The 17,349-nt window shown below is 42.7% G+C and overlaps 1 protein-coding gene across 5 annotated transcripts in view; it reads right to left on the reverse strand.

Moving 5' to 3' along the window:
* COL6A5 (collagen type VI alpha 5 chain) overlaps positions 1-17,349 on the reverse strand; it is a 130,548-nt gene that overhangs the window by 98,097 nt on the left and 15,102 nt on the right. Inside the window, exon 1 of one of the 5 annotated variants that reach the window (XM_057316006.1) lies at positions 4,138-4,348. The exons of the other annotated variants lie outside the window; for them this stretch is intronic. The gene's annotated coding sequence lies outside the window, so the exon portion shown is untranslated. Of the gene's footprint in view, positions 1-4,137; positions 4,349-17,349 lie in introns of those variants that run through there. 5 annotated transcript variants of the gene reach the window in all.

Here is a 17,349-nt window from a genome sequence, read left to right on the forward strand (position 1 = left end):
TATTTTCTATTTCTCCCTGATTTAGTCTTGGTAGGTTTTTTGTTTCTAGGAATTTATCCATCTCTTATAGGTTATCCAATTGTTGGCCTAGTTATTCATAGTAGTCTCTTGTGATCCTCTATATTTCTCTGATATTAGTTGTAATATCTCCTCTTTCATTTATAATTTTACTTATAATTTCATTATTTGAGTCCTCTCTCTTTTCTTCTTGGTGACTCTAGCCAGAGTTTTGTCAATTTTGTTTCTCTCTTCGAAGAATCAACTCCTACTTTTGTTAATTTTTTCTACTGTTTTCCTATTGTCCATCCCATTTATTTCTGTCCTAATCTTTATTATTTTCTTCCTTCTGCTAACTTTGGGGTAGGTTTTTCTTTTTTTTCTAGTTCCTGAGATGTAAAGTTAGGTTATTTAATTGAGGTCTTTTTCTTTTAATGTATGCATCGATAGTACTAAACTTTCCCCCTTAGAAATGCTTTTGCTAACAAGGCAAGAAACAATTGTTGGAGAGGATGTGGAGAAAGGGGATCCCTCCTACATTGTTGGTGGGAATGCAAGTTGGTACAGCCACTCTGGAAAACAGTGTGGAGGTCCCTTAAAAAGTTAAAAATTGAGCTACCCTATGACCCAGCCATTGCACTACTGGGTGTTTACCCCAAAGATACAGACGTAGTGAAGAGAAGGGCCATATGCACCCCAATGTTCATAGCAGCAATGTCCACAATAGCTAAATCGTGGAAGGAGCCGAGATGCCCTTCAACAGATGACTGGATTAAGAAGTGTGGTCCATTTATACAATGGAATATTACTCAGCTATCAGAAAGAACGAATTCTCAACATTTGCTGCAACATGGACGGCACTGGAGGAGATAATGCTAAGTGAAATAAGTCAAGCAGAGAAAGACAAATATCATATGATTTCTCTCATCTATGGAACATAAGAAATAGGATGATCGGTAGGAGAAGAAAGGGATAAAGAAAGGGGGTAATCAGAAGGGGGAATGAAACATGAGACACTATGGACTATGAGAAACAAACTGAGGGCCTCAGAGGGGAGGGGGTGGGGGAATGGGATAGACCGGTGATGGGTAGTAAGGAGGGCACGTATTGCATGGTGCACTGGGTGTTATACGCAACTAATGAATCATCGAACTTTATATCGGAAACCGGGGATGTACTGTATGGTGACTAACATAATATAATAAAAATCATTTTAAAAAAATAAATAAAAAATAAAAAGAAAAAAGAAAAAAAAAAAAAAGAAATGCTTTTGCTACATCCCAGAAGTTTGAGCATGTTGTGTTTCCATTTTTGTAGGGCCACTAGCTGGGCTCTGTAATCACCTCTGATCCAGCAAGCTCACGGGCTGTGTTCCATGGCAGGAAGGTGTCCACATTCGGACTCTGCGACTGAGCAGTGCTGTGGGACAGGCTCTGCAATTGCTCTTGGTCTGGTAGAGTCTCAGCTGTGCTCTGTGACTGGATGGTGCCACTGACTGGACTCTGTGTTTAGATAGACCTTCTGGGCTTTGTTAAAATCAAGGACAGAGAGAGCCTAGGCTTGAAGTTTCCTTGAATGAACAGAACCAATTTAGTAATGCAGGCAAAGCTTAATTTAGCTTATTTTAGGAGGCTAACTTGACCTGGATCATTTCTTGCTTATGCCTCTAGAAATCACAAGCAAACTTGAACTGCTTCTTCAAATTGATATGAGGCAACCACTGAAAATTGTAATATTGTAATCAATCACCATGAAGAATAAACAGTCACTGCTTTCTCACTATATAAGCTGCCTTATAACAATACACCCCTGAGACTCATTCCGTGTTCTGGTTTGAGTGTTCTGTGTTGCAAATTGTCTTTTTGCAAATTGTCTCTTTGTGGTGTATAATCTTGCTAATTACCACTTCAGTGATTCATTGGTTTTATGTTGGCTATTTTGAACTTTTGACATTTCATGGAGTTAAAAATAGGATCCATGGAAGACCTCCAAGAACTCCAATGCCAGTGAGCTGGTACCCACAGAGCCCACTGAGCTCACAGCTTTCTCCCTGACCCTGTGGCTTGAGGTAAGTCTCTCTTGGATCTGAGCTCCGCTCTCTGCATTCTGAGCTCTCCAACTGTATTGTGCACATTTGTCTCCTGTTTCTGTTTTGCTTTCTGGTTTCTGTTTTTGTTTGCTGATGTGTAAGTCACCCATCCTGTTCAAAAATCAGGGAGAACATGTGATTCCAGATGTTTTAGAATAGCTGTTGGAAAACAGAGACCCTCACAGTTAGGATGCTTTAGGATATTCAAAGGTAAGATAGATTCTACCTGGTCCTTGGACCATGATCTTGTGCCTTTCTGGCAAAATGTGTGAACTTTTTTTTAATAACTTAGAATCAGAATGGCCATTCTGCAGAGTCTTCATGTTAGAGAGGTTCATCTTATGTGGCACCCTTAAAAGAACGGATCCCAAACCTCTTGGAGACAGAAGAATTCATTCTTTGATGGGTATGCAGAAGCTTCTAAAAGACAAAATGACTTGGAAAATAGTTCTAAAAGGATCCCCGCAGCATGCAAATAAAAATATCTATAGTAAAAACTTTGGCCATCTGAGCAGGTAACCTTCCTTAACTTGGGCCGTTTGTCAGAAAAACAATTTGAATTCAACTATTTTTTTCAGTTTTCTACCTGAGACATGGCTAAAAGTTTTAAAACAAAAGTTAAAAGGTCTCTGTGTCTATCTGTATTTTACATATGTCTACATATGTACATATGGGATATTTTTCTACCTCCAGATGGTATAGCCAAAATTAATTTGGAAAGAGCTCTACTTAATTGGCTCAAAGAAAATTAAGCATTTATATCAATCAAGTATACTCTCAGAAACGCAGAAACTAACCCAAAGTTTTTTCAAGTTCACATGATCTGGGATAATCTTTGATAAATAAAAGCTAATTTAAATTTGTTGGCTAAATAAAAGCAGGCATTTCTTCAAAATTTGTCAACAAGCAAAAGAATTTAAGATGATGGTAAATTATTTTGAGATCTAATCTAAGCATAATTGTTGGGAAAAACAAGTAATTTAAGTAAATATAAATAAGATCAAAGTTCAACTAAGTTAAACTGAATAATGGATATTCATTGAATATCTAAATCATTTCCAAATAAGACAAACACTGAATGTTAAACATAAGTTTATCTACTTTCGGCTTTTTAATTTTTATACAGAGACAAAAACAAAACAAAACACATTTGAGTCTATTAATAAACATGTTTTATGCCACATTAAAAAAATTTATTATGAGAAAGAATATCGTTCTAACAATTTTGAAATGTTCTTATAAACTGGCTAATCTACTATAGAATGTTAATCTATGACAGTTCACATTGTGTGCTCTCTAGTTTTCACTGGAAAGCAGCTTGAACTGTCAAATCATTGAAAGAGTTGGAAGAAGAGCTGAGAATACAAAATGAACCGAAGAGAAACTGTCAGAACATTTAGAGTAATAAGCGTAAATGAACTATGCAAACTGCGTGCGTTGCAGGCAACGCAGCAAGCGTTTGGAAGGTGAGAAGCAGGGGAGCACCCATGAGCACTTTTTCCTACGGCGGAAGGATTTACTGTAACTTCTCGCTTTTCCAACTATGGTCTCAGACCATTGATGAATGGTGATTAATATTTCTTTAAATAGAAAATATACATATTATCTATATCGATCCATACAGATAAATGGATAATATATATATCTTCATTTTATAATTTATAGATTGATTATAGATTTATATTCTATATATAAATAAAAGAGAATAACTTCATAGAATGCAAAATAGAGTACATACATGGCATATACCGAAAATAGAAAATATGTGCCAGCCTATTAACTTTTATTTTAGTTACTTATATAGTTTCATATACGTAAGTATGTGCTGGGCCACAACGTACACTATATTTCTTGCCGTGGAATGATCCAACATGTTTGAAAGCCGCTGCTCTTATAAAACAATAAACTGAGTAACAAAAGGGCCTGTGCAACCAGAAAAAGCCAAAACAGAAACAATCACCGTTTCTGTCCGGTACACACACAGTGGTGACCCCCCCCCCCCCCTCCGGGCCAGGCTGTGATCACTCTGTGACAGGTTCACACTTTCTTACCTTCTCTTTTCAGGTTTGTAGCCAGTTCGCAATCTTTGTTTATAGAAGAACTTTCCCCCGTCTCTTAGAACTATGTACAAGGTTGGGAATTCTGCTCCTGGCTTCCCAGATATTTATAGTGCTGCCATCAGTTTAGAAGTTGTTGACTCATTTTTCAAATCTTTATTCTGCCTACTCAACAGAGAGCAACCTTCTTCAACACTGTGGGGATCCTGTTGCCCTCACCCGTTCTGTCATTTCCAATCTGATAGAGCAGTGTCAGCATGAGCCTACGGACACGAGTGAATTTCATATTGTAATTTCCAAAAGGGATATGGTTTATTTTAACTATATTACATAGAAGTTTATAGTCACTTAACATGGTATTTAGGCAATTGTATTATCCTGTAAGAGTAAATCCGTAATTCCTCTGTCACAACTGCCTTGCGTTTTTGTCTAGATAAGCTTTGTAAGTTTTGAAATTGAGAAAATAATGTTTGAACTAATAAAGCTGAAATTATTAGCAAAAGAAAAGAGGTTCGGGGATATTTTTGGGTTTTTTTGTTTGTTTGTATTTTTGTGTTGCAACTACTAGAAATAATAAGGATTAAAAAATGACCATACATGAAAAGTAGAAAGTGTGTTTTGATAAAAGAAGGTATAAAGAAGGGAGATGCATTTTTGGTAAGGGGAATAAAAAATGGTAATTTTATCCTAAAGTAAAATGATTGTTGCAGAATAAGAAGGAAAAAGAACAAAACCTATATAGATATAGAAAGCTGTAGTATGTTTATGGAAAATTAATCTTGAGAAAGGAATTTAAAAAGGTGGGGGGAGGGAGAAGCAGGCTCCCTGCTGAGCAGGGAGCCAGCGGATCCCAGGACTCTGAGATCATGACCTGAGTCGAAGGCAGATACAGCACCCTGAGAAAGGAATTTTATGTGTAGTCAAGCTAAGATTAAAATGGATTTAGTTAAGTCAAAAAGAGAAAAAAGGAAAAATTATAATATCAAAAGTATACTGGTGCAAAATTAGAATCTGGTTTTCTTTCTCTTAAAAGGACACAGTTTTCTTAGATTCTGGTCTGTAAACAAAGGTCTTTCTTTACCATAAATGTCTTCTGCATAAAAAACAAAGATTCTATGTTTTGTCTTTGAACTTCTTAAGAAAACCGCATCTTCTCTAATAAAAAAGGCAAGTTCTTTTTTTTTTTAACAACTATGTAACGTTTGCACCTGCTAAATTTCATGAAAAGCACTGTCAAATAAGTGATAACTAAAATTTCTTTAGGAAATATTTATATGGAAGTTATTCACATAAATGTTCCAGAAATGATAATTCTTGGGAATCTGATTTGTCCTGCTATAGTGTCATCAGCCATAATTCCAGCTACTGTCTTAAAATATTGTATATCACAGACAACCAAATTTTCCTGTCAATTACATGATAATGAACTCTTATCTGATCTTTAACCATGGCCATTTTTAAGTCTTTTGTCATTTATTCTTACTGTTTTACCCTAAAACTTTTATAAATATGTTTCACCTTCAGAGAAATTCATGGACAAGTACCCAGAATGCAAGTTTCTGATAACTTTAAGATGATAACACTGAACTAAATAAGAACTTCTAAAACTTTGATGGAAAACAGATGAATTTGTAAAACTGCCAACATAAGATCAATATCAACATGAATTAATTACAGAAGACTAAATGAACTAATGAGGATGATTGATTGTAATTTTTACGACTTAATTTAAAACATAGCTGGTTTTTTAATGTTTTGTTTTCCGGATTTAAAAGAGCCTATATGGGCAATCACTATTCTTACTGCACTTAACATAAACAATCAAGCCACGTTTTTTAAAACTAGACTTAATTTACAAACAAATTTGTCCTGCTGTTGTAGTCTTTGATGGAAAAAGATTATGCCCAGGAAAAAATTACATTTCAGTAATATACCTTCATAGAGATCAGATACTAATACTGCTAATTGTATTTGAAGATTATTTTCTACCTGTAAGTTGGACTGGGTCCTATATTCTAATTTCTTCCAATAGGTGGCTAAAATTCTCCAAACTAACATTTTCAATTTTCTCCTACTAATTTGACTTGGAACCACTGTGAAACGAAAAGCTGCCCTTTTCCCAAAGCCAAGCAAGCTAAAGCTGGACAACTTGACATAAACTTCAGAGACTTAGCACAACAACTCAATGTGTGAACACTCCTCTGGCCTTTCGCTCTGGAGCCACTCAGAAAGGCCACCAGACACATTCACACTGCAAACCAGGGCAATCTGTCTGACTACCACTGCTTGCCTTCCTCCATCTAAGGATGCTTTAGAACCCGACATCTAGAAATCTTATCAATCGGCTTCCCTCTAAACTGAGAAAACTGAATTTATAATTTGCTCAAACTATTAACCTTTGTTTTTCTTTTGTTTCCACAGAAACGCCTCTCGTTAAAATGCCTGCTTGCTCACAGCATAGAGAGGCCTAACTTAGAAGAAAGTCCATCTGCAACACGGTCTCCTGGAATCTGACATCCTCAAGTTCACCTGTCCTGCCTCGTCATGAGGATGTGTGTTTGCTAACACATCATGTTGTACTTATGTAAATAATTTCGGAAAAAATCATACAGGGGCTTAGAAAGGTAAAGCCTGAATCTGATTATAACCTATTTGATTTATTTAATTGGTTAAATCTTGGCCCCTGGGAATCAGTGCTCTGGAGAATTTCTCAAGCCTTGGCTGTTCTCATATTAACCTCTCAAGTGCACCGTATATTCTCAAAGGTTTTAAATGCTTGTCGGCAGCCACTCTATATGCCAAATGGTATCCGTCAGGATCAGACAACTGGACAAAATCAACAATAACCGCATGCATGATGAAGAAGTGATTACATGGCCCTCTGGCCTGATGACCCGACTAATGGAAACAGTGAATGTGTGATTCTTCGGCCTGACTACATCAACAGTGGTAATGGAGAATAATGCTATCATGGTTTGGACACACTCTCAGCCTGCCGAGAGAAAGCCTGAACAGAGGGACTTGTTAAAACCAAGGATGGACAGAGATGAGCCTTCAAGTTTCCCTGAGCAGACAGAACTGGCTTAGTCATGCAGGCAAAATTTCATTTAGCTTTTTTTGCAAGGATACCTTGACCTGCATCATTTCTTGCTTGTGCCTCTAGAAATGACAAGCAAATTTGAACTGTTATTTAAAATTGGTACGACGTAACCACTGAAAATTATAATATTGTAACCAATTCCTGTGAAGAATACACGGTCACTGCTTTCTCGCTCTCAAAACTGCCGTATGACAATATACCCGCAACTCATTCCATGTTCTGGTTTGAGTGCTCCTGGTTTGCAAACTGTGTGCACAATAATTTTTACCGGTGACTACTTCAGAGATTCATTGGTTTTACTTTGGCTATGTTACACCTTTGACAGTTTCACAGTCGGACGAAGCTCTGCTCTGCAGTCAGGCAGGGGCACAGGCTGTCCCTCAAATGTGTGGGGCTGCAAGGCTGAGCTTGACAATCAGGTAATCCGCCAGCTGTGCTCCACTATTGGGTGACACTGCCGTCTAGGCTCTCTACCTGGGCAGGGCCTCTCATTGGATCCTGCAGCTGGGTGGGGCTGGAGACTGTTTTGAGGTTGGGGGGGGGGTCACTGTCTGGGAACCTTGGTAGATTGAAGCCACAGTCTCTGTGCACCCAATGGGGCAGAGTCAGTGGCTGGCTCCCTGTCTGGGCAGTACCAGAGGCTGTGCTCCCAGGCTGCCCAGGGTCACTGTTCAGTCTCCCAGGTTATGATGCCAGAGGCTATGCTCAACAATTGGGCAGAGCTGCTGGCTTGGTTTCCCGCCTGACCAGGGCTACGGGAAGGTTCCACAGCTGCCAAGGCTCTCTGACCAGGCTTCTTGTCAGGCAGGGCTGGAGGCTATGCTCAGCAGTTGCACAGGGCTGCGAATTTGCTTCCTCGCCTGGGTGAGGCTAAAGAATGGGCTCCATGGCCTATTCGGCCCATTGGGTAGGGACTCAAATCACTCCCTGGCCAGACAGGGCCATGAGCTTGACTCAGTGCACGGGCAGGGCTGCTGGCTGGGATCTCACCCAGTTGCCAGTGCACACGGACATGCCGTCCAACAAGATCTGGGTGCTGGTTGTGCTCAGCCATGTTCCCCTTCGTCTCCATCTGATCCTCGGTGGTCGAGTCCAGCAGATCCCCCCGTGACCCTGTGCCAGCCTGTGGAAGTGGCAACGTGATCGAAGTGAGACTGCTCTCCGACCTTCTAAAGCCGTCTCTCTCAATCTCTGCAGTCCAGAGGCGGAGGGTGATTCAGCCTCGCCCCCAGGGTTCTGGGGTTTTCGCAATGGTGTCTTACCTATGGATAGTTGCTAGTCGGTCTCCTTGAGAGGGGGACTGAAGTTGGGAAAACCCATGTCGCCATCTTGATGGCAGCACCTCCAGGGGCTCCTGGACCATGGCCAAGAGGGGCTCAAGCTGATTCACAGGCCACTTCAGGGTCCACAGGTGAGGGTGACTCTGCCCAGGTCCCTTGCGTATGACGCTGGTGACAGGACCAAAGCCTGAACTCTTGGGGACACAGAGCCATTTCTGGGTCTGTGGCAGAGACCACAGTTAGCAAGTCAGGTACCTGCGTGGGAGCCTGCCTTCTCAAAACAGCTCTCCTCCGTCTTCCGCTACCTTGGGCTTCACAATCTCCTACTGGATCCCAGTGCTCTCACAAAAAGACACTCCTGTTCAGAGCTGGATGCCAAATTATGGTTGTTGGGGATCGGGGGATATGAATGAGGGGTGTCTTATTTTGGCATCTAGCTGAAGGTTTTCACTTCACCTTTTAATTTGCTTTTTCTATTACCTTTGCTTCCTTAGTATAAGCTGCTCTGATTTATCTATCTTTCACACTGCTCGTGCTCTAGAGAGAGAGCGAATTGGCATGTGTAAGCTCATTTTTCATTTGCTTGGCTAGTCATGTGTTCCGGGGAAAGGGCGAAAGCCGGTGTCCCTCCGCATGGGGTGAGGGTAGAAGAGAGCGGCCTCTCAGAGCAGAAAAACTGCGGTGCTGTAACCTAGGCCGTCCACTCCCAACCCCCTTCCCGGCCCCAGCTCTTCCCCACACACTTCCACCCCAGCCCTGGGCTCACTCCTGGGCAGCTGCCCTTTATTAATTATTTAATATCAATGGCTCTTGGTTCTTCCATGGCTCAACTCCCCAGTCTCTCCTGTTTGGATTGGGTAGAGGAAGCCAGCAGCCGCTAGTAAATTGCCAACCTGTCCAAACTAGCAGAGAAAAAGGAGAGATGAGGATAAAGAGGTCCCAAGACATCCAAGTGGGGATCCCAGCACCCAGGAGAGGGTGGACTCACACCTCCACGGATCCTCTCCACTCTAAGTATCTCTGAGCCGGTGATGTTATACTGGAAGGTCCTGAAGCCAAGCGGCAGGAACAGGCGCTACCCTGGAGAAGTCAATCGGCCATGCCGGACGATTTATACCCACACCAGACTTGGGCACAAAGAAACTCCAAGCCCAAACAGCTGCCGCATGAACTAACTTGTAGCTTCTCCCACTTTCAAATGCTCAAACTCTCAGAGGCTGATCGGGTTTTCAAGCCAGCACGGTCTCTGAGGGGGGACTCCCCAAGCCCACTTCAGGGGCCATCGACAGCCAAACCGTTCATCTGAAGGTCCCATATGCAGTACCGGACAGCAACGAGGTGGCCTCGCTCTTTGCCATGGGGATGTTCAGCACACGTCGGCCAGCCACGGCGAGGTGGGGAATGAAACACCTCCACCATGGCCGGGAGACAAAATAGGAGAGTAATAATGGAATAACGAAGAATCACCTCCCTTCTCTTGATGGCATGCCACAAACCTCCCCCATTCTGAATGGTAAACTGTACTTTCTATGAGGTGGTCTGTTTTAAAACAGAAGGCATGAGGTCTAAACGTGCTTTGGTGAAGCAAGAAAACAAAGAAGCTTAATTTAGTGAAATACAAAGGTGCAATGCAAGCTTCCAACCTCCTGCCAGGTTCAGACCCTGAAAGAAAACAGCAATTACGCAGTCAGTTATAGGAACACATCAAAGACACTGGTGTCAGTCTTGAGCCCACTGGATTGGAAATAAGTACGTAAATAGTTTATGGGAGGTTTATACTGCTAAATCTTAAGTCAAACACAATACAGACAGCATTCTACAACCACCAGGCTTCATTTGTCTCTTTCTCTCCCTTTGCAGCCAAAGGAGCAAGACGCACTGAATGATGGTAAGAAAGCGAACTCGGGCCATCTCACCTTCTGTGCTCCACCCTGTTTCCCCTCTCTCTGGTGGCCACCCTCCACCGTCCCTGGTTATTCACCCCTAACTCAGGGTATCTGCACCCCAAACAGGCCAAGAACAGGCTCTGACCAGGATATGGAGCTCCAGCAGAGGGAGAAGGATACAAGTTAGGAACCACAGCCTCCACTGGCTACCACTGCCCACGGGCCCCCACTCGCTGCCAGCTGAGGCTCAGAGGCGAGTGAGGTCGGATAGCATGGCCAAGGTCACACAGATGGCCCATGGAAGAGCTGAGGCTTAAAGTCCAGGTCTCAGCCTCCCTGGTGCTTTGGTCCATTTCTGGGACCATCAGGAAGGCACACAGGTTTCCCTCTCAGAAGGGACAGAGAGGCCAGATAATTACCCAGTCTTATTTTCCTGTGCTGGATGCCCACCTCACGGATGCCACATAGCTCTACCTCACTTGGTGTTCATGCTTCTCTTGTTTCTCCCATGGCACCACTCCACAGAGAGGATGTCCCCTGTCAACTATACCCCCAAATCATCAACACACTCAGACCCCCATGCTAGCTGCTCAGACTTCCAGGACCATCCTCTTGTTTGGCACTTGTCACATTTTGTCTTGTTTTGTAGTTACTGACCTACTTTTCCTCATCCTCTACTTCTACACACACACACACACACACACACACACTCACTCACAAACACCACAAACACCTGTAAGCTTGTTGAAGGCAGGATTTGGCCTTTCATCCCTCACTATTGAATGTCCCACTTGCCTAGAACAGTGCCTGCTCTATAGTGAATGCTCAAGAAATAGTTGTTGAATTGAGTTAATTACTTAGAAGGTGCTAGAAGCTCCATCGATACAGCCATTTCTACTCAATAAACCTCACACAGCAGCGATTCCAGGCATTTCTAGAAGCAAAAGGCCATGTTTGGAGTATCCTGAGATTGATAAAGTAACGCCCGGCGAGTGGAAAGTAAATTCCACCAGTCTGAACAACTGTGTGACAAAGCTATATTGGACCATTCTAGACAAGTCCCTGGGAGCCTGCTGTAGCAGCAGAGGCCATACTACGTGGACAGTCCTAGTTCCACTTTTACAAAAAGCAAAAGCCTTCCAAATCCCCAGGCTTAACTCATTGAGGGAAGAGATTTGGCATCAGTACTAGGACCAGTATGTCCTTTAATACAGGTCAGGGAAAACAGGTGAGAAGTGAGGGTCCAGTGTTCCAGATAAGCTAGAAATAGCTTCAGTTCAGAGCCACCAACATTTACTGAGTTACCATGATGCATGAAGCTCAGGGTAGGAAACATGGGAAAACGGAGGTTAAGACCCAGTCCCTGCCTAAAACAAGAGTAGAATTTTTGCCCAGCAAAGTCCAACTCATGACTTAGAAACTGACTCAGCAAAGTCTTCCTTCCTCTGCAGTCTCATCGGATGTGATTTTATCCTTTCTGTACATTTATATATACACACATACATGCACACATACACACATGTACACATACATGCACACATACACACATGTACACACGTGTGCATCTACATCGATTATTCACTCGACAAACATTTCTTGAGAGCAACTATGTTCTCTGCACTGTTGTGGGCAGTTTGGATTCCGTAGTGGATAAGAGACAAAAATGTTCGCTCTCCTCAAATTTTCATGCCGGTTGCTTACATGTCCGCCTCCCCCTCCAGTCTGTAAACTTCTTCGGAGCAGGGACCACAGCACGTTTGCTACATCTTTACAGCCCCCGTGCTCCGCACATAGTCAGGGCTCAGGAAGAAAGGAGAGAAGGAAGTGAAGGAAGGTCTGAGGGCAAACACTGATGCAAACACTTCTAAAGTAAGGCAAAATGATGTGTCCTCTCAAACGAGGGCCTGGACAAAATGCAGGGAAACAGAATTAGGAAATCTTCAAGGAAGAGGTAGCATTTGGATTAGAGTTGATGGATGCCTAGAATATCAAAAGGCAGAGATAACGGGCGGTGGCAGCTCTGGTGTCCCTGGTGCTGGGACAGCAAATTCCCGGGAGAGCAGCAAGCGGCAGGTGTGTCCTGGAGGCTGCCAGCTTCTCCTCTGGCTGTGGGGCCGGGTGTGGAATGAGGAGGGGTGGAAGGCAAGGCTAAAGAAAAGGGGAGGGTTTGAGATGATGAGATGGCAGAGGGCTCTAAAGGCCATAAGGAGCAGTTTAGGAGTGACTTCGTTCTTGGCAATTCTGAGCTGATGATGGTTCTTGGTTGAAGGAAGAGGAGGCAAGGAGAATCCCCAGGAGGACTGTGGAAGCACTGATATTTGCATCAGCGGCACTCTGACTTAGAGAGCCCCTCGATGCGCTTTCCAAACCAAGGGGTTACTTTATGCCCAAAGGGCAAGAGGAGAGATCAAGGACCTAAGACACAGAGGAGCCACAGCACACAGGTGGCACAGAGCATCAGTACAAGGCAACAATTTGTCAGCTTTTTCTTATTGGGGAATGACTGGTATCCCATTCTAAGGACATCTTCATCAGAGCAAATTAGAGTAGGACTGAAGGCAGAAATGTTTATGCCACTGTTTTCTAAAACCAAGACAAATAAGGCACCTAAACAAACATGGGCTGCAGCTTAATTAACAAATCTACCAGCTGTCACTTGCCCAGTCACCCCATACTGCCATTTATAGATAATTAATGGAACTGTTAATAGGCTCTTGGACACAAAGAGAAAAAGACATGAAATAGTCCCTCCGAGAATATATAGCCTACTTAGGGAGCCAGAATAGCTGTATGAAAAAATAACATATAAAAAGCACCAAATGCTAACCTCTAAAGTATAGTAAGGGTCAGAACTTGTCGGCTTCTAAAATGTCACTGCAAACGCCAGCATACGATAATGATTTATGGCACCTAGTCCAGTGCCTGGCACACACTATGAGCAGAGTAAATATTCACTGGAAAGAATAAATGAACATGATATTTCGGAATAAGTTATAAAGAATGGAGTAAGAATGAACTTTAAAAAAGTAAAATTTCATTTTATGAAAAATATCAACAAAAGCATACAAAAACACTTGATATATTCTAACAACTTCTACAAGTTTGATCAAGGGTTGGGAAAAAATTCATAATCAGAATTCATAATTCAAATTGTGATCTCCTTTCTGAGACTTGGTTCCCAAATATACACAACCAGGGGGTTGGACTTCAGCTATAACATGCCCCCCTTTTGTGAAACAGAACCCAGTTCTTCTAGGAACACAGGCTCTGCTGACGACAGAAAACAAGCAGGTCCATCCTTCCAAGGTCTAGACCTCTCAGACAAGGCAGTCACTCTTTTTGCTAGAACATACATGAGTACATCCAGAAGGTTCCTCTACCAGAAGCCCCAGGCATCAGAGATTGTCATTTTCCAAGTATTATTAATTACCCTTCAACCATCTCATTCAAAACCTTCTTACAGACCAGATTTTTTCTAAATAAACATCCCCAGAGAGAAGAATGTCTTGCTTATGTTTCTAAGACTTCCATTTGCTAAAACTTCAGAAGGCGTGTTTTATCCACATAGGAATAAATGACATTGAACCATAGATGCCCTTGAAATCATAAAACTCCTGAATTAGTAACATCTCCATCTATGTTCTCAATGCCTGATTTCCACCGGGGTGGTCATTTCCTTCCCTTGGTAGTTTGATCTCCTTGAGTCTGTGCCTCATTATTGGTGCTGCTGCCGACAAAACAGAAGGCTGTTTTTAAGGCTCTGCTCTTCATGCTCATTACAACTTTCTGAAAAGAAAGCAACCTCTGGGCTGGGGATTTTCAGCCATGGCTGCACACTAGATAACCACTAAAAAATTCTGATGCCTGGTCCCACTCCCAGAATTTCTTTTTCTTTCTTTTTTTTTTTTTTAAGATTTTATTTATTTATTTGACAGAGAGAGAGCCAGCGAGAGAGGGAACACAAGCAGGGGGAGTGGGAGAGGAAGAAGTAGGCTCCTAGCGGAGAAGCCTGATGTGGGGCTCGATCCCATAATGCCAGGATCACGCCCTGAGCCGAAGGCAGACGCTTAACCGCTGTGCCACCCAGGCACCCCCCACTCCCAGAATTTCTGACTCAAATGGTCAGGGTGTGGAGAGAGCACTGGGATTTTTAAAAGCACCCCAAGTGATTCTGATGTGCAGCCCAGGCTGAGAACCACTGGGTCAGGCCATCCTAAAGGGCCTAAGCAAGCTCTCTGTAGAGAGTACAGGGGGTACAGTCCCAAAGAGGAAAATGTCTGTACTTCAACGTCCTTATCTGTAAGTTGTGATCAATAATGGTTTAGCACTGTGTTTTTGAGATGTGTATATGAGATCCCGTATATACAGCATCTTGTAGTAGACATCTGTCTATTTGGTGTGCACAACATTCACAACTGCCTCTGAGAAACCTCTTTCCCTACTTTCAATCCATGTAGTTGCTGGAATCATGGCCTTGCCCTTACTCCAGGAAAGAACACCTGACTTAAGCCAGCATGGCTCTAATCACTGTGAGTGACCCAAGGATGAGCACCTGACCTAGACCATCAGAGCCGATCAGCATCAGTCAGTATGTGGGCTTTTGCTAGATCTATTGGGAGGAAGAAGCTCTCTTCCTGCAAGAATGCTAAACTGGGGGAATATAAGCCTACAGTTGCCAGGGTCATCTTGCCACCATGAAGAACAACTCCAAGATCAAGAGAGACATGTTTATGATGACATCAGCTGAACACTTTGGTCAGCCTGACACGTCCCTGGGACATTCTTAGGTATTTTATCCAATAAATCCCTTTTTGTGCTTGAGCTAGTTTGATAGTTCACAAGAAAAAGAATCTTGACCAACATGCACTTGGCAACATTTGAATATGCTTAGATACCAGACCCACTGGGAAATTCAGAATTGGGGTCTCTAGGAGGGTTCCTTCTTGCTGCAACTTTGCGAAACCAGAGTCTCTAGAGAGCTTTCAAATTCCCAATCCCTCTGGAGCTGACCAAACCCCGTGGTACCCACACTGTTTCTTCCTCTGTCCCAAGCTTGAATAGCCCATGTCTTACACACAACTTCAAATCACAACTATACTTTGAGACCTGCCTGGCCTATCCCCTGACTACTGTGGCTGCATCTACCTTCCATGTTCCCATTTGCCCCAACCACTCAGCCTACACCACTAGTTTTTAATAGCTTATGTGTGTACTATATTATCTGTATTGTTTCTTTCTGTGTACATGTTTGGTTGACCCAACTTCAGTGTAAGTTTTGAGGGAAGGGATCATGTTTTAGTCTACTTTTGGGTTCTCCAAATACAATCAAAGTAAGTAAATGCTTGCTAAATTTAATTAAAAGCATATAGTAGATTAGGGGATAAATGCAAAGTTGAGTGTGTGGAGCGTGATCCCAATTTTTTTTAATTGTCAAATATATTTATTTTAGGATGTGGGGTTAAGGACACTTTTAGTTGATGCTTAAATTAATTTTTTTTCCCTAAGTAAAGCAAACATAAAAATTGAGTGAAAAAAATCCACAAATATGTGATGCAGTTTTCTAGAATAGTACCAATTAAAGACTGTTGTTCCAGAATAGTGATTAACAGCCCACTGTTTCTCTCTCAAAAACATCCCAGGGGCACCTGGGTGGCACAGTCGTTAAGCATCTGCCTTTGGCTCAGGGCGTGATCCCGGAGTTATGGGATCGAGCCCCACATCAGGCTCCTCCGCTGTGAGCCTGCTTCTTCCTCTCCCACTCCCCCTGCTTGTGTTCCCTCTGTCGCTGGCTGTCTCTCTCTGTCAAATTAATAAATAAAATCTTTAAAAAAAAAAAAAAAAGCATCCCAGGACCTCCAGTCTGGCATGTAAGGCGCTTGAAAGTCATTACTGTGTCCTAACACAAGTAAAAAGATGAACAATCTGAAAATCAACAATCTTCTTAGATCCATCAAAGAAGTGAAGTCAGAGGGTAAACCACGGCTCCATTAGAGGCAGAGACAGGTGGATACAGAGAATCACAACTCATCAGAGCAGAAGCCATGTGCAGAAATCTCTCTGGATACCTCTATGGGAACCAGTGCCAGGGTACAGGGACCTGAACTATAATTGACAAATTGTGGGAGGCTCGATACGGACAAACATGAGAGTTAAAAACTCCAGGGGAAGGCCCAGTATTAGGGGGGCACCCACACTTTTGTAAATTTTACCTCCAGGAGCTCTACCACATTCTCACAGTGAGGATCTGAGAAAAAACCCTGTGCTTCCAGCAGGAGGGGTGGGGGGAAGTAAACATTTTGAAATATTCCAGAGTTCTGTTGTTCTTAACAAGACCTGCCCTCGGGAGACACTATTTTACCAGAGTCTAACCTACTGGGGTTTTACCAGAACCAAATTAACCTGGGAGAAGGGAAATATCTAGCTCCAGCCCCCTGTAGCCATCCTGTCCCACCAAATGGGGTGAAAAAACTGAGAAGCACCTGTGAAGTTCACAGGTCAGGAGCACAGGCTCCCTGAAAGACCGAGACCATCGTCATAGGACGATGGAACGCCTCCCTTCCATCCACGCTTCACCACCACATCACTAAATATTATTTATTGCAGTCCCTCTTGCACACTACATCATATCCAACTTTCAACAAAAAATTTGAAGGCAAGCTAAAAGGCAAAAACACAGTTTAAAGAGACAGATCAAGCAGCATACCTAGACTTAGAAACAGCAGGGATATTGGCATTATCAGACCAGGAATTTAAAATAACTGATTAATATGCAAAGGGCTCTAATGGAAAAAGTAGACAGCATGCAAGAACAGATGGGAAATGTAAGCAGGACAAGGAAATGTCAAGAATCAAGAAGAAAGGGGCGCCTGGGTGGCTCAGTCGTTAAGCGTCTGCCTTCGGCTCAGGGCGTGATCCCAGCGTTATGGGATCGAGCCCCACA

This window comes from Ursus arctos, unplaced genomic scaffold (genome assembly GCF_023065955.2).
Source record: "Ursus arctos isolate Adak ecotype North America unplaced genomic scaffold, UrsArc2.0 scaffold_20, whole genome shotgun sequence".
Classification (NCBI taxonomy): domain Eukaryota; kingdom Metazoa; phylum Chordata; class Mammalia; order Carnivora; family Ursidae; genus Ursus; species Ursus arctos.